This window comes from Rhipicephalus sanguineus, chromosome 2, assembly GCF_013339695.2.
Source record: "Rhipicephalus sanguineus isolate Rsan-2018 chromosome 2, BIME_Rsan_1.4, whole genome shotgun sequence".
NCBI lineage: Eukaryota > Metazoa > Arthropoda > Arachnida > Ixodida > Ixodidae > Rhipicephalus > Rhipicephalus sanguineus.
In genome coordinates this window covers 231154305-231174867 of record NC_051177.1, presented here as the reverse complement: position 1 = coordinate 231174867, position 20563 = coordinate 231154305, and positions in this window count along the sequence as shown.

Sequence of the window (20563 nt, the reverse complement as noted above, 5' to 3'; positions counted from 1 at the left end):
CAAATAATCAAGATCACCACTTAATCACAATCAGCAACACAAATACATATAACAATGACATAACATAACATTGCATATAACAATCAGAAAAGTAGAAACAAAAAAAAAACACGGCTATTTTAATAGAGCGAAAGGAATCATTCGACACGATAGAGGCAGTGTTTGAAGGCAATCGGTTCCATTCTAGGATTGTTTTGGGAAAAAAAACATCTTGAAATACGTCAGTCTTGCATGCGATTTCTCGTACCTTGAACGTATGGTCTACGCGGTCTGAGAGATAGTGCGGTGAAATTAAATATTTTGTCTCATCAATTCTATTTTCAAAAAAAAGACGTAATTCCATTCCAATTCCATTCCGGGCAAAAGGTGCTTAATTCCATTCCCATTCCGTTCCTCCAAGCGTTGTCCCCATTTCATTCCGTTCCGGGGTCGCGAAAATGTGGAATAATTCCGCAGTCATTCTAATTCCGGAGTGGCAACTCCGCAACACTGCTATACACCAAGGTCTAAAAGCTGATATACCCGCTAATGGACAGCTCGTACGTTAGTAACAATGGTGCGAGGCACGAAGAAAATGTGGCCATAACGTTAGATACTGCAGAATTAAGGTCCTTGTCGTCACACTCTAAAACCACTCAAAAATCATCGACGTATTCTAAAAACTCAAGTCACCTGCTGACCTTGAAAGGCGTCATTTAGTTTCCTGTCACGCGCAGCCAAATAAATGTCGGACAGCAGCGGAGCGATGCAAGAGCCGATAGAAATTCCATTATTCTGGATGTACACTTCGCCTTCCCATTCCACAAAAGTGGAATGCGAGTAAGTTGACAGGAGTTCCATGAATTGGCTGCTGTGAATGCCGGCGCTATTTTGAAATCGGGTGACACCGTGCCCGTCAATACATTCGCCCACGCTTGTCATTAGGTCGTTGTGCGGAATACTGTAATCTTTTATGTCAGCAGAAAAAAGCTGAAAGCCGTGACTCGGTCGTGTTCTTAAAAAAGTCTATTACCTGACCGGAGTTTCGAATCTGGTAAGGGTCATCCATGGTGGAAAGTTTAAGTTTCTCTTGCAAAAAATTGGCAAGACATTTCTGCCAGGTTCCTGTCTCAGAGATAATTACCCGAAGCGGGCACTCAGGTTTATGCTTTTTTGCAGCTAAGAATAAGTCTAGACCTAGCTTTCTTTACGGTCCCAAGGACTTCCCAAGTTCTTCCAATTATTGCTTTTTACACAACTTTACAGAGCTACAAGTTGTGTAAGTGGTTTACACAACTTCACACACCTTGTAAAGAGAGCAATTGCCAGGTGATGCTTCCTTAGCGCCCTCCAAAAATCCTGTCCGCACAAAGGTGATGTCAGCTTCGCTAACCAGGTGAGCCGCCTTAGGCGCTCTGGGTATCCGTCGAACCTCTTGGTTTCGGTCGCAGAAGGCTTGCAAAAAAAGAAAACAAGTGCTGCCGCAAGCAGGAACCACCGGAGTACGGTGGTGATACCCTATGTGCACGCCATTTCGCACAATCTGCGAAAGATAGGCCGGAAAGCCGGTGTCGACGTTGTGTTCTCAGCACCAGTGCGGTTGTCGGGCCTGTGCAAAAAGGTGAATGGCGCTAAGAGGCATACGCAATCATATGAAATCAAGCACCGCAAGCCCTACGTCGCATGCACAGAGGAGGTGATCTCCAAGGTCCCTCTGACCTGTAACAAGGTTTACATTGGTCAGACGGACAGGTGCATAAACACACGGCTAACGGAACACAACCGCCACTTTGCAGCAAAAGATTCTGGACATTCGGCCTTCCATTGTAGGGATTGTGGCTGTGCTCCCACTTTTACCGGTACAGAGATTGTGCGCAAGGAACGCAAGAAGGAAACTAGAGAGGTAATCGAGGCCATGGAAATTGACAAATGCAAAGATAAGTGTGTCAGTTGCCCCTCGGTTGCGTTCTCTGAAAAAGCGCGCCGATACCTTATAACCACATACAGTGTGGCAATTTTTTTTTAATCGGAACCACGTGTTTATTGTTTTTTGTTGTGCCTTTATTTGTGCGGTTTGCTCGTGTTTTTCTGGTCCTCATCGTATCCACTGCTGTCAGGGCGCACGTGCGTGTTCACGCACATAAGCTGGGTCTTTTGACAATAAATCACCAGTTGCAGTGCAGCGCTTGTGTTTGCGTCTTCTTTTGTGTACGTATTTGTTGCACTGTTCTACGCTGCCTATTCGAAAATTATATCTTTCCGTTGAATTCTTATCGTGCGTGACGAACAGATTCTGTTTGAAATCGTAAAGGCTCATTTTATCGAACAATGAAATATCGTTGGTAGTATACCTTTCTGATTTATGTATGATTGTTTTTGTTTGAAGACGCGAAATGACGTCTTTATTAACGTCACGCTGGAGATACATTAGAAATGCAAGCCTTTTTGTCAAACAAGGTTGTGCAGCCTTAGTCAATTTATGGAAAGAACCAGGGAATGCTCTTTCACGTCGGGCTCTGGACCGCATACACTACCAAGAGGATTGTTTGGAGTTATCTATTGCGATAGATATGGATAAACTATAAAAAAAAGATGCTTTACTTATTCAAAGAATACAAGTTACTATAATTCATATCTGCTCCTAATTCAATGAAAAAAGTTAGTAGAGTAAAAGAAAATAAAAACAATAACAACAATGGTCATGCTTGAAATGCCCATGCTACAGTCTGACAAATATTTTCAAAGTCACATGCTAAGTATAAACAGATGAGAAACGTGCGAGCTTGCGTGCGCGTGCGTGCACTTGAGAATATGGTTCCAAACGTTATCCTGCCCTCTCCTACGAAAGACTTCCGGAGCCTCTGGCCCTGCACATAGCCTTCGAACTACGATTGGCTACGCGTGGCGCTGCGCTGGCTGACACTTCCAGTATTACACGCACAGAAATAACCGATGAAGTGGACGGTGGCACTACAGTGAAGAAGAAGAGGAGTAGTGGGCTCACTGCGTGCAGTGAAGCTGCTGATGTTGCCGTAGTCACAGACGCTTCAGCTGCACTCGACGGTCGGCACGAGATAAACGTCCCTTCACCCGGCGCTCCACCTTGACTCGGGAATGTCGATGGCAGATCCACCTTTCGGCAGGAATGCTCACTGCATATCAGCGATAGCCGGCATTTCGTGAGAACCGGTGAGTCATTTTCTGTCGAGCGGCGGCGCCAGCGGCGCTCTGCTCAGCTCGGTCAAGTGAGGAGTGAAATTCGAGTCGAGGCTAGTTTCAGAATACGGGGTAAAAAGCCACCAAAACATCGCCCAACGTTAGCGGTACGAGAACCATTCATGATGGCTACCCTGGGCTACCGAGCAAAACTAGCGCCTTAGTGTACCCAGGAATTCCCTAGTCAAGTCGAAAAAATCCGAGGAGGTCGTGATCAGTACCACTGATCTCCACTAGGAGGAGCGCTTTACTGTTTGAAGCAAGGTCGGGATGCCTTAGAACGCGAAGTTATAAAGCGAGATTCAGTAACGAAGACGAACACTGTACATGCTGCGGGGGAACTAAGGAAACGATGGAACATGTACTGATTGAATGTGGCGATATTCACCCAGGTATACTTGTGGGCACGAGTCTACAGGAAGCCTTGGGTTTTAGGGACAACAATGGAAAGCTGAACACGTCCGCGATAGAAATAAGTAAGAGACGGTTAGAGTATTGGTGGCAGAAGAGTAGAGATAAAGTACAAAAATAAATAATGGGGGGGGGGGGGAAATAAGGTCATTCTGCCTTAAGAGGCAGAGAGATAGACCGTGAATTTATAAATATTTTTGGTATAATAAGATAGATTTAATCAATGTAGACAAGGTATTAGGCCAGCATGAAACAAGGAAGTTTTTCTTTTTTCTTCGAGCATGGTGGCAGACATGTCACCGCCCCGTTATAAAGGGGACGCTCATAGCATCCATCCATCCATCCAGCACGCGGGCGTGAAGCCACCGGAAGCCGCTGTTTTTGTCCCGGAAGAGAGTTTTTCTCTTCTTTTTTAAAGAAATACCTGCCTGTAGCGCAGTAAACTGTACGAATAGACCGGAAAAGCCGCCAGGAAAGACATTTCACGCTAAGTACCTCAAAGTTGCATTACTTTTTACGCATTTTGTACGTTGCCGCGCTCCGCCGTATTCGGACGGCGTCGGCACGGCGTTCGTCATCTTTCGTGTAGCGTTCGTCAGCGTCTAAAGTGAGGCGTAATCGCAGAGTTTGAAAAAATAAAAAAGAAAAACGATCATAACAACAGCTGCCACCCGAGAATACTTGAATTGCGCGACTGAGACGGATAGAAGACGCCAGCTTCCGGGACAAACAGGGGACCTTCCGGTGGCTTCACAAGCGCCCGCCTCGCAGAGCGGGGATGCGCCGTCCAGCCTTTTTAATGGAGGTCAGTGATCAGTACCCGTATAATATAGTGCCTAGAATATACTGGCTAGTGTGCTGAGCGGAGGGGGTTTCCTATGGGAGGAGGTGGCAGTGGCAGGGCCGGTGATGCCTTCCAACTTTCGCCGGCAGGCGGCGACGCTTGTCGCAAAGGTGTAGTAGCCCGCGCGCCGGTTTGGCCTGCGTGTCTTAGTGCCCCCGCAGCTTTATAAATACTCCGTGCCTCGTGTCCGAATTTGTCTGTTTTTATCGTGTTTGCGCTGTTCTTTGTGTACGCGCGTGTAAATGAGAACTGCAAACAGTTATGATGAAGCGGGTGAAGCATCAGGGCAGGCAGAAAACATGCTTCGTGCCGCTTTGTCGGAGTGGCTATCGCATTTTCTGTTGATGTACAGATGAGGTTTTTCACTAATATTTTTGTATTAAGCAGTTGTGTGAGTATTTCCCTGCCCGTTAAACATTTTCCACTGTGTTTTGCTCATTTAAGAACTGTTATGACTATTTGTATTGTGTCTCTTCTGTTGAGCGTTTTTGTCACATTTATGTGTGTGTTTTGAACAGCATACTTATGTTTGATAAGTTGATGGTCAAGTTGTGGAAACGAGGGATTTTTCATAGTGAAGCTCAGATTATATTCCCAGTTATTAAGGTGGGGTCATACTCTGAAAGTGAGTTTCGAAGTTTGACTGTACAGCAGTGGTAATGAAAAGCTATGACTAAAATTTGCGAGGTATTTTAAGGTAGACGCAGGTTACATTAAAGCTCAAAGATAGTTTGAAATTGTTTAATGTTTTTTTTATTTGTATTTTTTTTACTGATGTACTTTTTAAATAAGATCTGCCATCTGCAGAGCATTGTAATTTTGCATAAAGGTTTTACAGAAGTGGAAGTAAAATTGTGAGCGTACAACAAAAACGAGATTTGTTATGTTTTTTTATGTTTGTTGATTTATGAAAATTGCCACTTATGACTGATTTTTTATACTAAAAATACGAGTGCGCATAGGCTACTGGTTCTAGTGCCAGTTATCTAAATGCCATTAGTTAACACGTAGAAATTCTTGTTTTCTAAGCCCACTAGTTCTTGAGAAAAAGGTACAGAAATGACAAAAATGTTCTTTTGAAAAAACGCAGAAGTAACGTAAGGGTACGCGCGCATTACCTGTCAATGTGTCAAAGAAAAAGAACCCAAAATTGCTTTGGAATGGTGAGTGCCGAAATATGATATATTTTCTGAAGGATAAATAAATGCTGTATCAGGTAATTTAGAAATCCCAAAATTGAATTTTTTTACCAAAAAACCACCTTAAACTGTTAACTCATTGCGGTTAAAAACAAGAGCCCATATTCACAAAGGTGCCTTGCACTTGATTTTTTCAGGCAATATTTCAGCCAATCACAATGCTACACTAATGAAATTATCTAATTGAGTTGTCGATCTTGACTACAATGACCCCTGTTCGGTTTCTTTGAACTTACCTTTCCTTCCGTTAAAATGAAATTGAAGCTCCAGACACATTCGTGATGTTTTTTTGTGAAGTGAGCAGTGCCGTTCAAATAAAATGCATGAGTAGTGAATCCTATTCAGACTGGCTTGTGTTCACCGCATGTGGTCTAGAAAATGCGGATGCCATGCTGGAAAACGCAGAACAGTGAAAGTGACCCCAACCTACATTTGCGTATAAACGATGCTCTACGAACTTACTCACGTACTACAACAATGCAGTAGGCACAGCTGAACTGCAGAAACATCGAAACAACCGATCCGAAAGTATGGGGCATATGCTTATCTGTAGCATTGGATGAGCAAAATGCATCCTGTTTGCGGAAGCCAACAAAGTGCAAAAGCTGGTGTCATAATGTCTGCAAGAAATATTTGTGTAAAAACAGCGTGTGTAATATTTGTATTTGTGTAATACCAGCGTTACACGGGAATTTGAGATTACTGTCGACCCGCTCCGGATCAAATATCTGCTCGCGAGAATTATCGTAGCCACCGATCTGACGGCGCATGATAAGTCCATGATGGTGCATCATACCGAGTGTGATGCACCGCTAATATAAAAATATGACCGCGACTGAGGCGCGAATTGCAGTTGACTTGATCGACTTCGAGTAGAATCGCTGCGTTGAAAACAGCGCGAACACGGGATGAAGGCTAAGGAACACAAGCGCTGTTCCTTAGCCTTCGTCCCGTCTTCGCGCGGTTTTCAACGGAATAACATGTACCAACTGCGAACAGCGAACAGTCCGAGTCGGGCTTGATCGCGATCGAAATTGCCGTGAGCCATCCTTACGACAAGATTTCACGATTTTTTGCGTCTAACGTGTCAACCTTAGCTGACTGTTTTCGACTGGCAAGTTGGGTGTGTCGTAGTATATTAATTGCGACTTTTCTACTTCGCTTTGGTGGTGAAGCAAAGAGTCGCGAAAACTAGCAGACGACGTGAGGTACGTGTGAAACGCTTCGTCGCTTTCTAGTGCCCAACCAGTTGAGGATTCTCTGCGGGCAATAATTTGGCAATAAAATTTCCTTCTTCCGATCGAGCGTTTTGACGACTGTGTTAAAGGAGACGAAGAACACTGTACTTGCGGCAGAAAGCGCCGTGCTACGCAGCTGCAAGCGCAGGAGCCGCCGACGCGCGGTGGATGGGTGGATGGATGGATGCTATGAGCGTACCCTTTATAACGGGGCGGTGACAAGTGTGCCACCAGGCTCGAAACGAAAAAAAAAAAACCTTTACCCTTTTTTTTTTTTGTAGCGTTGGCCTAGTGTCTTTACTTCAATTAAAACTATTTTACTACAGAAGAAAAAAAAAACCTTAAGTTTTCAGCTCCATTCTGCGCCCTTTACGGCAGAATGTCCTTATTTTTTTCCCCATTATTTATTTTTGTCCTTTCTCTCTAGTTTTCTGCCACCAATACTCTAACCGTCTCTTACTTATTTCAATCGCGGGTGTGTTCAGCTTTCCATTGTCTCTAAAACCCAAGGCGTCATGTAGGCTCGTGCCTAAACGTACACCTGGATGGATGTCTCCACATTCAATCAGAACATGCTCCGCCGTTTCCTGATCTTCCCCGCAGCACGTGCATTGTTCTTCTTCTTTACTGAATCTCGCTTTATAACTACCCGTTCTAAGGCAACCCGATCTCGCTTCAAACAGTAAAGCGCTTCCCATTGAATTGTCGTAAAATGCCTCCCTCCTTATTTCATTTTTGCCCTTTCGGTAGTTACTCAAAGCCGGTTTTTTTCAGCTGCCATCCAGTAAATCCTCTCCGCCTCTCTGACTTTTCGCTTAACGCTCTTTGTTGACATACTGCTTACACTACCAGCCGTATATTTACTAGTGAGTATCCTAGTTCTTTTTCTCCACTCTGTGTCCACGCTCTTCCTATACAAGTAACGGAACACCTTCTCTGCCCATCTACTCTCCTTCATATTCCTTAGCCTTTCTTCGAACCTTATTTTGCTCTGAGCCTCCCTCGCCTCAAAACCTGCCCATCCCATATCGCCCTTTACAGCCTCATTTGTCGTCTTCCCGTGAGCACCCAACGCGAGGCGTCCCACAGTCCTTTGATTTATATCCATTCCCGATTGCACCTCTGCCCTCATGCACACCACTGAGTTCCCAAAAGTAAGCCCCGGAACCATTACACCTTTCCACAGACCTCGAAGCACCTCGTACCTATTGTATCCGCACAATGCTCTGTGCTTCATTATTGCAGCATTCCTCTTTCCTTTTGCTGCTGAGGCTTTTTCCTGTACTTCCATGTACCTGTCACCCTCATTTGTCCATACTCCGAGGTACTTGTATTCGCTCACCCTCGGTATTTCTTGGCCCTGTCTTGACACCGCCTGATCACAAGGGTCATTGAATACCATCAATCCACATTTTGTTACACTAAATCCTAGTCCTAGAGCTTCCCCTTCCCTTCCGCATATATCCGCCAGCTGCTGTATATCCTCTCGACTGTCAGCAAATAAGACAATATCGTCAGCATGAAATAATCCTGGAAGCTTCTGCTCAATCATCACGGACCTTAGCGAGTCGCAGCGCCGCCATGCGGTGACTATGGGAAGGCATCAGCGCGGTGGCCACGCCAAAGCGCGCGCTCAGCACACTAGCCAGTATATTCTAGGCACTATACGTATAATGTACTTTTATTCCGTGTTCCGTATTCCGTTTTCCCTGTTACGTCACGCTTGAGGCACCGCCCACGGTGGAAGCCGCGACGTTTTTCGAATTTGGCCAATAAAAAGCGCTCGCAGCCGCCCATAGCTTGTTGAGCAAGACAAGTGCGGCAATTGGCGTTTTTTACGTAGGAATTCTGGGGAAATCTTTAGTAATGTGTAGGTATTTTTGGGGGGAAAATCTAGGGGCTTTAGTGACTTTTTGGCTGAGGGCCGCAAAGGGGCCGTATAACTCTTTTATTTCGTCCGCGAGCGTGTGACAAAAGAACAATTGTACGCAAATGAAAACAAATTTGTTTTATGAGCTTCTGGTGCTAAGGTTAATGAAGCGTATTGCGAAGTAAACGCAAAACAAACGTATTTTGAGAGTCGTAGCCACATGGGTGTCGCTTTTGCATCCAATCCAAGTCGCTTATGGCGGCCGTTTGCGAGAAAAACAGCTGATCGTCTCTGCGAGCCGTGTTTTCTGTTCTGTCACCTATAATGCTGCGAAAAGAATGTGATCGCGACTACCGGGGAGTATTTTCGTCGCAGAGGAATATCGGAAGCTGCGAAGAGCAAGGAAAACATGGAATTCTAGCCGCAAGGTGAGTAAAAAATGCCGTTACCGCGTTATGTTTACTTTGCTTTGGTTCTTACAGGTAGCGAAAAAAAAATCGTTATGAACTGGGGAAGCCTGTACTTCTATCGTCTGATATCTAGTAAGCTTCACCTTTTGATTTCCTGAACGATAGTGCGTGAGCGAGCGTAGTTACAGCGTACATGGACGTGCACATTCAGTTGTTTCCCCTGTGCATTTTACGTACACTTCTAATGAATCGAACTTGCACAGAAGAAACTTGTTGCGTAAAACATTTGTGTTAACATGCACACCACGGTGTTTCATTTGTGATGATATAACGAATAGATTTGATAAGTATAATTGTTGTAGCCTGCAAAGAACTGTATGATATATGCTGCATTGGTTTACCGCGTTGCGGCGAGAACTCTGAAAAAAAAAAAAAGATGGGAAAATTTACGGAGCCACCTATCAGGCTGTTCCAGCAGCGGAGGGCCTGTTTTTGGTGTGTGTGTGGCTAGAAGTGCTACGAGTGTTTCGCCAAGTTCCGAGGTTTTTTTGCCACGTAAAGGAGGCTCAAGTGTGAAGACTTAACGATGCTACTTTGAAGTGCTTGTACCGAGGTTGAGAAGGAGCGGAGTCAATTCAGGGTCACATTTTCGTGGAACAAAAATAAGTGAAACCAACACTTCAAATCTATTTGAGTTCTTGTGGTTGGGCCCTGGTTTAAACGTATAAATAACAAAAAACGGTTGCATTTTTTCTCCAGCTCAATGACAAATGCCTTGTCATCGCCGCCTATCCGAATCAAACCGATGGAGCGTTAGTTTGGTTTCCTGTGTGTTCTTGCATTAATTGGCCTGTAATACATTGTGAATTTCTCTAGCTGCAGCATCCGGAGCTTGTCGATGGAGTGAGGGGCATGCATTCGGCTACCTAATGCATCGCAGGCACCCTCTAACATCTCCTGGCTGCCATTGGGCCTGGAGTTCCCCAGTCTTCACTACTGCTGTAGCCACCTCGTCGGCCATGAACATTAAGACTTTATTTCCGTTTTAACTTGTCTTCATTTTTCTGTTCTTTGTTTCACGTCTCTTTATTGCATGTCATCTTCTTGGTGTGACAAGCGTAGTGCATTAGTGTTTTTAAATAGATACTCCACTTTCTTGTAGTAGTGTGAGCACGTCTTCAGAAGTTGCTTTGACATGTGGTCGTCAGCCTTCTGAAATGATGCACACAACACATATCATGCGGCGTCATTTCATGCGGCAAGCCTCTGAGCATAGCCTTTCTCTCCAGTGAAACTGACACTGCAAGATTTCATGGCAGTGCTTGCTCTTCATAAGTTTTTTTACATGTGCTAGTCAGCTATCTGAAATGATATGCAGACCATGCTTGACTGTACGCCAAAAGACTGTAGTTGTCACTTGAAGTAGGAATGTATATGACACAAGTGTTTTTACAAGTTGCACTAAAGGATGATATGTCTGTTTGCCACTCACAGAAGGTGCTTTTACACTAAGCAAAATAACAACACAGTCTACTGTCTGTGTCCTTTTTGTAACTGCAGTTGACTTTTGCGTGGGTCACAGCTATCAATCCTTTTTCAAAGTTATGTCCTCGAAAACCAAACATATACTTTTTTTGGTAAACAAATTAGGCCAGTTACACTGCAACATGCATTTTACATTTATGTAATGTTGATGCTATATCTGTAAGGAAAAACTTTCCTATTGCTATTCAGGAAAGCATCCCATCAATTGCACAGGTGTGTTTTGGACACTGTATATATTGGTTTGTCTTGCTGCTTCATGTACTACCATTCTTATGCAACTGTCCTTTCTTATAAACATTGACAAACGGCCATCTTGTTAGGGGTACTATACTACCCTGTAATATATCTGAAATGCATAGCTGTGCACACAATTGCCCATGTACCTTGTGATTCGTATACTGTGCACATTTCATGTGTCCCTTTTTTTTCATGCTGTAGGATGGGACACAGCAATAAACAGAGACAACATGTGCCGAACTTAAACCAAAATTTGAGGTGCGCAGATATTGTTTACAGTATTTGTCCCTGCCACACGTGACCACAAAGGTGCTCCTTGAAACGCGTATAATGCTTTTATGTTGCATGCTGATGTCATCTATATTTCCATTGTAGTAGTCATTAATTACCCATGCAGTATGATGTCACACTGTGCTTCCTTCAGCATGATGTTTCTTGTAGCTTGTGCATTTAATAAATGTCAGTAATGCTTTAAAAACATGACACAACAGTTTCACAATGTACGTTTATTTACAGAAAGTATATGCTGTCTTTGCATTGGTGTGAACACGAATAAATTTTTTAAATGCGAAGCATTTCTTAGCGAACCTCTGCCACTTTGAGCGTTTCTATCTACGTATCTATCTATCTATCTAGCCGCCTACGTCTGGGTGCTCTCATGATCGCCTCCTTAACTTGGTGTAGACCAAAATTTGCATGGGAGGGTAAGAGGATTTGACGAATATGACTGCCGGGTCATGACATAAATAACGTTAAAATCCTGTCGCGTACGTCGTCAAACCCTTTCCACTAGACACGTGTGGCCCATACCCGTTTACCACGGGCCTAGGTGTACGGGTATGCGCCACAGGTGATTGACAGTTTATGTCTACCCAGGAACGGCTAGAACAGACACTGGTAACTTAAATGCTAGAGAGTTAAGTAAAACCAACATCGGCAGCGTTGACTCAACGAATGGAAATAATGAAAATTAGGATCCCAGCAGGAATCGAACCCAAGCATTCTGCGTGGCAATCAGGTATTCTACGACTGAGCCACGACAGGTCTATAAATTGGTTTGGATAAAGAACCTACGCAGGCGCAATATCGGTGCAACGTCAATTGTGGTTGTGGTGCTGGCTATCTAATTATACAAGAAAGCAATAAACACTACATGATACTCCTACGATGTGTACCCCTACGATACGGGCGTCATATCAGATTGACGTCTGTAGTTCCAGTGTTGGCTACTATTTTATAGCAGTCTAATAAACGTTACGTTTGTATTCCTATGATTCAGCAAGCTATATTGAAGAATTGCTCGACCCCTGAGGAATACATTAACGAAAGTTACATATGTTATCCACATCACCGCATCGTAAAGTGCACTTCGTCCACCAGAACGATGAAGTGTCCTCTTCATTTCTTAAGAGGCTGGGCGATGGCCTCATGCTGACCGAAGATGAGGTCAGATTGATTGACAGCCATTTGTATAGTAGGCTACGTAGGCCACATACGCCCAGGTAGTCTACGAATAGGACAAACACCATCCACTGATGTTGGTCTACGTAGCACTATCCAGGCCTACCAGCCTCGACGGCCTATGCCTCACCAACGCGAAAGGTGGCTTCAGGTTCTGACATGTCGCCGGCTCTGTCGACAGACAATTTGTCGACGAAATGACCGAGGCATCCACGAATTCCAACAGCTCTACTATACCACGTACTTCAATACACATGGACCCCTCTTCACCACGATCACGACCGGATCCTATAACAAGTCATGACCAGCTGCTGGTGCTCACTGATCACGGTGATGATGCCCTTGTTCAAGAACTGTAAAAAACTTCTTGCACACATGCACACGGGTTCGTGAAACGCACGTGCGTTCTCGGGACACGTATAAACACTACATATCAGCTTACCGCTTCTGGTGTTGGTAATACCCACGTTGTCATTGGCAGCGTTACCCAACCGTAAACAACTGCTTATATAACACATATGCAGCTCTTCAACATATATATATGTGTGCGTATAAAATATATACAAATCTTTAGCGTCATTTTGTAACGCGTCGCTCAGTAAAAAAAGTTACGCCACAGTCACCTACCCGCCGCATGCTTCGCATAACATCGACTCCCACGGTACGTGGGATCTGCCGAATTTTTTTTACAAGGTTCTGTCTTGAAGAAACTGCGTGCATATTCTTTCACATTACTTCTGCATTACAAATGAGCACACTTCTGAATGAGAAAAAGGTACTTTAAATGCCAGACTATCTGTTTCAGCATCAGTTGGCCCTTTCAAAAGGGACAGTGTGGTGGATGTGCAACAAAACAGCACAGTGCCCACAAGTTGTGCGTGAAGCAAAAGGCGAGCCGTGTGTTGTTATACAGGAAGTGAGGAGACCAAGACTTGGTGTGCACTTCCAGTCATAGAGCAGATAACGGACAGAATGTTCGTGATTCGAGGACGATCAGCAGTAACAAAAAAAAAAAAGCCGGCAGATCCCACGCATTGTGGGAATCGATGTAATGCGAAGCAGCCAGCAAAGAGCTGCATACATCGTCTTGTATGTCATTGAGGAAAATGCGTGTCATGGTTTTCATGTGAACTCCTATTATTTATGTTCGTCACACAGTAACGTCGCGCAATACCAACTTCGGTGTCGATCAAGCTAGAGAAACGGCCGCCAGCGCCCCATGAGCGTGGCAGCAAGTCATGCTGTACATGACATACGTGTCATGACTTTCATGTTAACTCGTGTTGTTTATGTTCCTCACACGGTCACGTCGCAAGATACCAATTTTGGTGTATATCAAGCTAGCGGAACGGCCGCCAGCACCCCATGAGCGTGGCACGTAAGTCATGCTGTACATGACATGCGTGTCATTATTTTCATGTTAACTCATGTTATTATGTTCGTCACATAGTGACGTCGCGCAATACCAATTTCGGGGTAGATCAAGCTAGCGAAACGGCTGCCAGCGCCCCATGAGCGTTGCACGTAAGTCATGCTGTACGTGACATGCGTGTCATGATTTTCATGTTAACTCGTGTTATTTATGTTCGTTACACAGTCACGTCGCGCAATACCAATTTCGGGGTAGATCAAGCTAGCGAAGCCGCCGCCAGCGCCCCATGAGCGTGCCACGTAAGTCATGCTGTGCATGACATGCGAGTCATGATTGTCATGGTAACTCGTGTTTTTATGTTCGTCACACAGTCACGTCACAAGATACCAATTTTGGTGTATATAAATCTAGCGAAACCGCCGCCAGCGCCCCATGAGCGTGGCACGTAAGTCATGCTGTACATGACATGCGTGTCATGATTTTCATGTTAACTCGTGTTATTTGTGTTCGTTACACAGTCACGTCACGCTATACCAATTTCGGGGTAGGTCAAGCTAGCGAAACCGCCTCCAGCGCCCCATGAGCGTGGCACGCAAGTCATGCTGTATATAACATACGTGTCATGACTTTCATGTTAACTCGTGTTATTTATGTTCCTCACACGGCCACGTCGCAAGATACCAATTTTGGTGTATATCAAGCTAGCGTAACGGCCGCCAGCACCCCATGAGCGTGGCACGGAAGTCATGCTGTACATGACATGCGTGTCATGATTTTCATGTTAACTCGAGTTTTTATGTTCGTCACACAGTCACGTCGCGGAATACAAATTTCGGGGTAGATCAAGCTAGCGAAACTGCCGCCAGCGCTCCATGAGCGTGGCACGTAAGTCATGCTGTACATGACATGCGTGTCATGATTTTCATGTTAACTCGAGTTTTTATGTTCGTCATACAGTCACGTCGCGCAATACCAATTTCGGGGTAGATCAAGCTAGCGAAACTGCCGCCAGCGCCCCATGAGCGTGCCACGTAAGTCATGCTGTACATGACATGCGTGTCATGATTTTAAGTGCGAATGCACTTTATAAGCGACCCTGAATCCGCCGTCCCATAGCAACGGCGCGAGAAGCGGAGAGGAGCGTCTGTAGCAACGGCGCAGCGACGTCACGCCCCACGTGACTGCGCGCGCTCCGCCCTCCGCTCCGTGGCTGCGCGCGCCCCGCGCATTGCCTGTGGTGATGAAGGCCGGCGGCGAGACGCCGAACGAAAGCGTGCGAAGCGAGCCGAGCACCCCGAAGCCGATCTGGCGCGGGGACGCGCGATGCGTGAGCGAGCGCGGGCCCTCGAATTCGATCGGCCGGACGCGCGCTTCAAGCGAGACTTTCTGGACCGCAGCTTCGGATATAGCTGCGCGGTGTGCGATCGACTGTGGTTCGACAACCTGAGCCCCATCTCGGGCGTGCGCAACGCCGCCAACAAGTTGAACGCGTTGCGGGTTCTTTGGAACGAGTTCGGAAGACAGATCATCATCATCAGTAAAAGTGCTTTGCACTTAAAAACGGCCAGACCTCCGTGGGTCGGCTGGCGCGTGCTCTCTCGCTGCCGTCTCCTTCGCTCGGCTCTGCAGTTTAGTCACGCGCGCCCCCTCATAGCATCACCCCGTGCTTCGCACTTCCTCATACTCCCCTTCGGGGAAATGCGGGTTTTTTTCGTGTTATCTCGTGTTATTTATGTTCGTTACACGGTCACGTCGCAAGATACCAATTTTGGTGTATATAAAGCTAGCGAAACGGCCGCCAGCGCACCATGAGCGTGACACGTAAGTCATGCTGTGCATGACATGCGTGTCATGATTTTCATGTTAACTCGTGTTATTTATGTTCGTCACACAGTCACGTCGCAAGATACCAATTTTGGTGTATGTCAAACTAGCGAAACGGCCGCCAGCGCACCATGAGCGTAGCATGTAAATCATGCTGTACATGACATGCGTGTCATGATTTTCATGTTATGACTTGTCATTTATGTTCGTCATACAGTCATGTTACGCCATGCCAATTTTGGTGCACATTCGATGAACCAAGCGACCAGGAGAGCACAAAGTCGTAGGCGGCTAGATAGATAGATAGATAGATAGATACGCTCAAAGTCGCAGAAGTTCGCTAAGAAATGCTTCGCATTTAAAACAATACCAAACCCTTGCTTTCCAGTGAATTGGCTATAGCACTCAGCTGCCGAGTACAGTGCGTTATATTGACAGTTGCTAAATGAAAAGTTCCTATCTACCGCCATATAAAAATGACCCAGTCACGTGTAGTCAGGCTCTGCGAAAGACCTGGTCATACAGCATGTGATGAAACCCAGCAGCGATTTATTATTACCAGGAAATTTAACTTCCAAACGTTTTCTTCTACTTGTTAGGTAACATCTTAGCAGGTAAGAAGTCGCGCTGCTGAACTTCAGCACATGGGTCGGTTCCTGCTGACAGCGAACACATCTCCATGAGGGTAATATGCAGAATCACTGCTGTAATTACACTGAGATTCACGTTAAAGAGCCACAGGTGGTCAAGATAAATTCAGTCCTCCATTGCAGTGTGGCTCATAATTGTACCATGGTTTTGGCACGGAAAACCCCATATATTATTGTTACGTCTCTTAGGCACATGTTTCTCACTGAAATGACACTTGCCTAGTGCTGTTGTCAGTGGTGCAGTTAGCCAAATAGTGGATTACCATTGCGGACAGCTTGTCCAGGAATACATGTGGAGTGTGATGACCTTCCTTGTCTAAGCAGTGGTTGGGGGTCAACACTGCCATGCTCACTATTGTAGTCATCGCTGAAATCATGAACACTTTTGTCACCTTCTGCAATGCAAAGGCAAGTGCAACACTACACATGCTGCAGCAATGTGAGATGCACATTCTGATTCTTAATGGAGGGTACAGCGCTGCTGAACGCAGCGAAAGCAGCTCTTCATTAGCCCAATACAAAGCTTCATTACAGACTGCACTGCAGCATATGTGGTGTAGCACTTACCTATTTAACACTGTTTCTGAGAGGACAGCCTTGGAGAGGTGTCAGGAGCCATGGTCCTGGTTTGTAGCCTCTGTGACTCTGTCACCTGCACAAATACAAGTGGTGTGTTGTAAATACTACTTCAATGTAAGGGATCCACAAGGCTGAGCCACACAAAGATAGCAATGATAGAATGATCTACATGATCTAATGCTATACACCTCATCAGTCTGACTTACCCGTACTGTGCGAAGCATGACTACTACAAATGTGTTGTCAGGATAATGTGAGTAATTTGTCGATATTATGGAGCAGATGACCGATATGACACACATGCAGCGAGCGATATCCCGTCAGTTGTCACAATTACCAAGTACCTGTAGCTAATCAAACAGGGCATTAACCATAGCGCGAGCAAATATTCCATTAGCTCAAACTGTGAATATCCCAACTTTTTGTTCTGCTCACCTAGAGGCCAGAAGGTACGGCCGCGGCAATCCGGCCCCCTTCGATGCGCTCACGCAGCCGCGTTGTCCGCCAGACGTGGGCGTCGTAGTCTGACCCCAGACGCAGTGGTTCACGGCAGGATTCCGATGCCTGCGTCGCAGATCTGACGAAAGCGTGAAGCACTGTGAGCCACATTTCGCTACGCGGACATGCGCTAGAAAGGATGGGAAGACCGATACTTATTAGCATGACAATGTGGGCATAATGTCCCTTGCGGGGATAGAATTCCGCCTTGTGATGGTCGTCCTTCGGTGCAATGATGACGGCAACGCTGCCGTCCACGCATCCGATGACGCCGGCAGCCGTAGGAAACATTCAAGGCCCCCTTTTCATCCGGCGTCCACGGGAAGTGAACCCACTTGTTACGGATCCCGGCGTGCACGATTACCTCCGCCACAACATCGCACACAGTCCGCTCACCGCAGCTTGCATGATGACAATAGTATCCTCGCTTTCAAACGAGGCTTGAATGCTGCCACTCGCGAAAAACCGACGGCCGCAGCGCAGTCGGTCGCGCCGTCGCGCACCTTCCTTGGCCACTTCGTCGCACAACCGCCGCACCTTCCTTTCTTCGGGCGAAAGTGACGCCGAACTCTTTCATCGACTGGCATGTCGAGCGCGTCGTCGGGCGCCCACGGCACCCACGGTGCTGCCGAGCCGCCGAGCGACCGCCGCCAACAACACGAAAAAGCTCGCCGGTGCCGCCATGTTTGCTATTCCGTCGAAACGGGGCCACTCGCTGGCTGTTCCGCGCTTCAACGGAACCGATTCCGTATATTTTAGCATAATGAGCGCGTACTCGTCATTTTGACGTCACCAAAATTTGGGCTTCCGACACGTCACTTGAGTGACAGGTAAAACGACCAATCACGGGGCGCTAATGGCGGCTAAAACGGAATACGGAACACGGAACAGCGGTTCATTATGCGGCCGCTCAGACACTGTGGATAGCATCTGCTGTGTTTATTGTGTGTGTGTGTGTTGCGTTACCTCACGAGTGTTGATGGACCAGCAGCCTACCTTCTACGGTCACGGATTTGGATTAATGGTGTTGCCCATTAGCGGTTAACTGTCGTTAGTGCTGGATAGTCCATTGTATGCGCTTTCTTTTTTACCTGAAACGTAGCAGTCGAAGAAATAAAGCGACCTGTGCAATGGACTGATGCTAAGCTGCTAGCGCGTTTATGAACGGTTATTTAACTTCGAAATTTGATACGCGGAGCAATGTGAGAAATAGTTTGATCTGAATAGGGTTGCTAATTAGACATCTCGGGGCAGGTACTGTGACTGGAGATGGTACATGCGCTTGTTTTGTAATGACGGAACGCACAATTACGAACCATGCTTAGTGCCCGCTGCTGGTGGGGTTCGCTGCGCAACAAACGTTGTGTATAAATACACTGTGCGTAAATACGTTGTGTTAAATTGTGCCGCGTAACACTGCTGCACTGCGGTGAAGCGAATCGGTCATCTTGCAGTGCAAACACGAGTGTGAAGTGGGTGACCGTTATTCCCCTGTGAGCAGTTTGGGAGTTCTCCGAGCGATCTAAGCTTCCTCAGCCGTAGCGCCACCCCGAAACCCGCTTGTGCCCTTTGGGATAAACCGGTGGGTGCACCGCCGGCACTAGCGATCGAACGCGCGGTACCTCCTGCATTGGAAGCCGACGCCCAACCGTTTCACCACTGCTTCCGAACGACACCATGAGCGCTGACTCACAACGTTCTCCTTTTATTATTGTACCGTGATAATATACAGAAACAAGAACAGCCTGCCCTGCATATGCGAGACCACACAGTCAAATCATAACAACATTAAGATTATGAAGGCATCTTTTAAATGCGAAGCATTTCTTAGCGAACTTCGGCGACTTTCAGCGTATCTATCTATCTATCTATCTATCTATCTATCTATCTATCTATCTATCTATCTATCTATCTATCTATCTATCTATCTATCTATCTATCTATCTATCTATCTATCTATCTATCTAGCCGCCTACGACTTTGCGCTCTCCTGGCCGTATCGTTAATGGGTTTTATACCAAAATTGGTATGGCATAACATGACTGTATGACAAACATGAATGACTGGTCATATCATGAAAATCATGACCAACTTGTCATGAAAACCATGATTTACACGCCATGGCCATAGTGCTCCTGAGGCCGTTTTCTTATCTTGATATATTCAAAAATTGCTACGATGAGACATTTCTGTATGACCAACACACATGACAAGTGGTAATATTAAAATCATAACCTGCATGTCATGTAGAACATCATTTACACGCCACGCTCATGGCGTGCCGACGGCCGTTTCGCTAGCTTGATATACACCAAATTTGGTATTGCGTGACGTGGCTGTATGACGAACATAAATGCCAAGTGATCATATGGAAATCATGACATGTCATGTGCAACTTGACTTGCATGCCACGCTCATGACACTCTCGTGGCCATTTCGCTAGCTTGATATACACCAAATGTTTAAGGCGAAAGCCTTTAATGTCTCATGCTCATGTCCGTCCATCCGTCCGTCCGTCCCTCCAGCTGTGCCTTGGTACGGTGCCAGGTGGGCTCCGGGGCGCGCAAACGGACGCCGGTCGCGTTGGACTCTACAGCGCTCGCGCTTTGCTTGCGTAGCGTCGCTTTGTCCGGCGTCTCTAATCATGCAAGAAGGGAGACGCGCGCATCACGTTCCATTCTTACCGACCCCGTCTCAGTGGGCACAAGCGTTCGACGAACACACTTTGGAATTGACAAAGTGTCCGTCAATTTCAACTCTGGAACGCGGATGGCGCCTGCACGATGCGCAAAGCGCGACAATACGAACGCATGCGAAACGGAGGCAGATTGGTCTGGCGTCTCGCTGCGATTCGAGGTAACAAATTAGGCGAACATAAAAAGCAGGTGGTAACATGAAAATCTTGGCATGCATGTTATCTACAATGCCATTTACATGCCACTTTCATGGTGCGCTTGCGTGCAGTTCGCTAGCTTGATATACACCAAAATTCGTACTGCACGACGTGACTGTATGATGAACACAAATGACAGGTCTTAACATGTGAATAATGACATGCATATTATATACAGCATTATTTGCTTCTTGCTGACTGCTTCGCATTACATCGATTCCCACAGTGCGTGGGAGCTGCCGGTTTTTTTTACTCGCGATGAAAAACTTTTCTGAACTCACTGCAGGCCTAAGAAGCGCCTTCTAAGAACAATATGTTCCCTTTGCCTTACAATAGG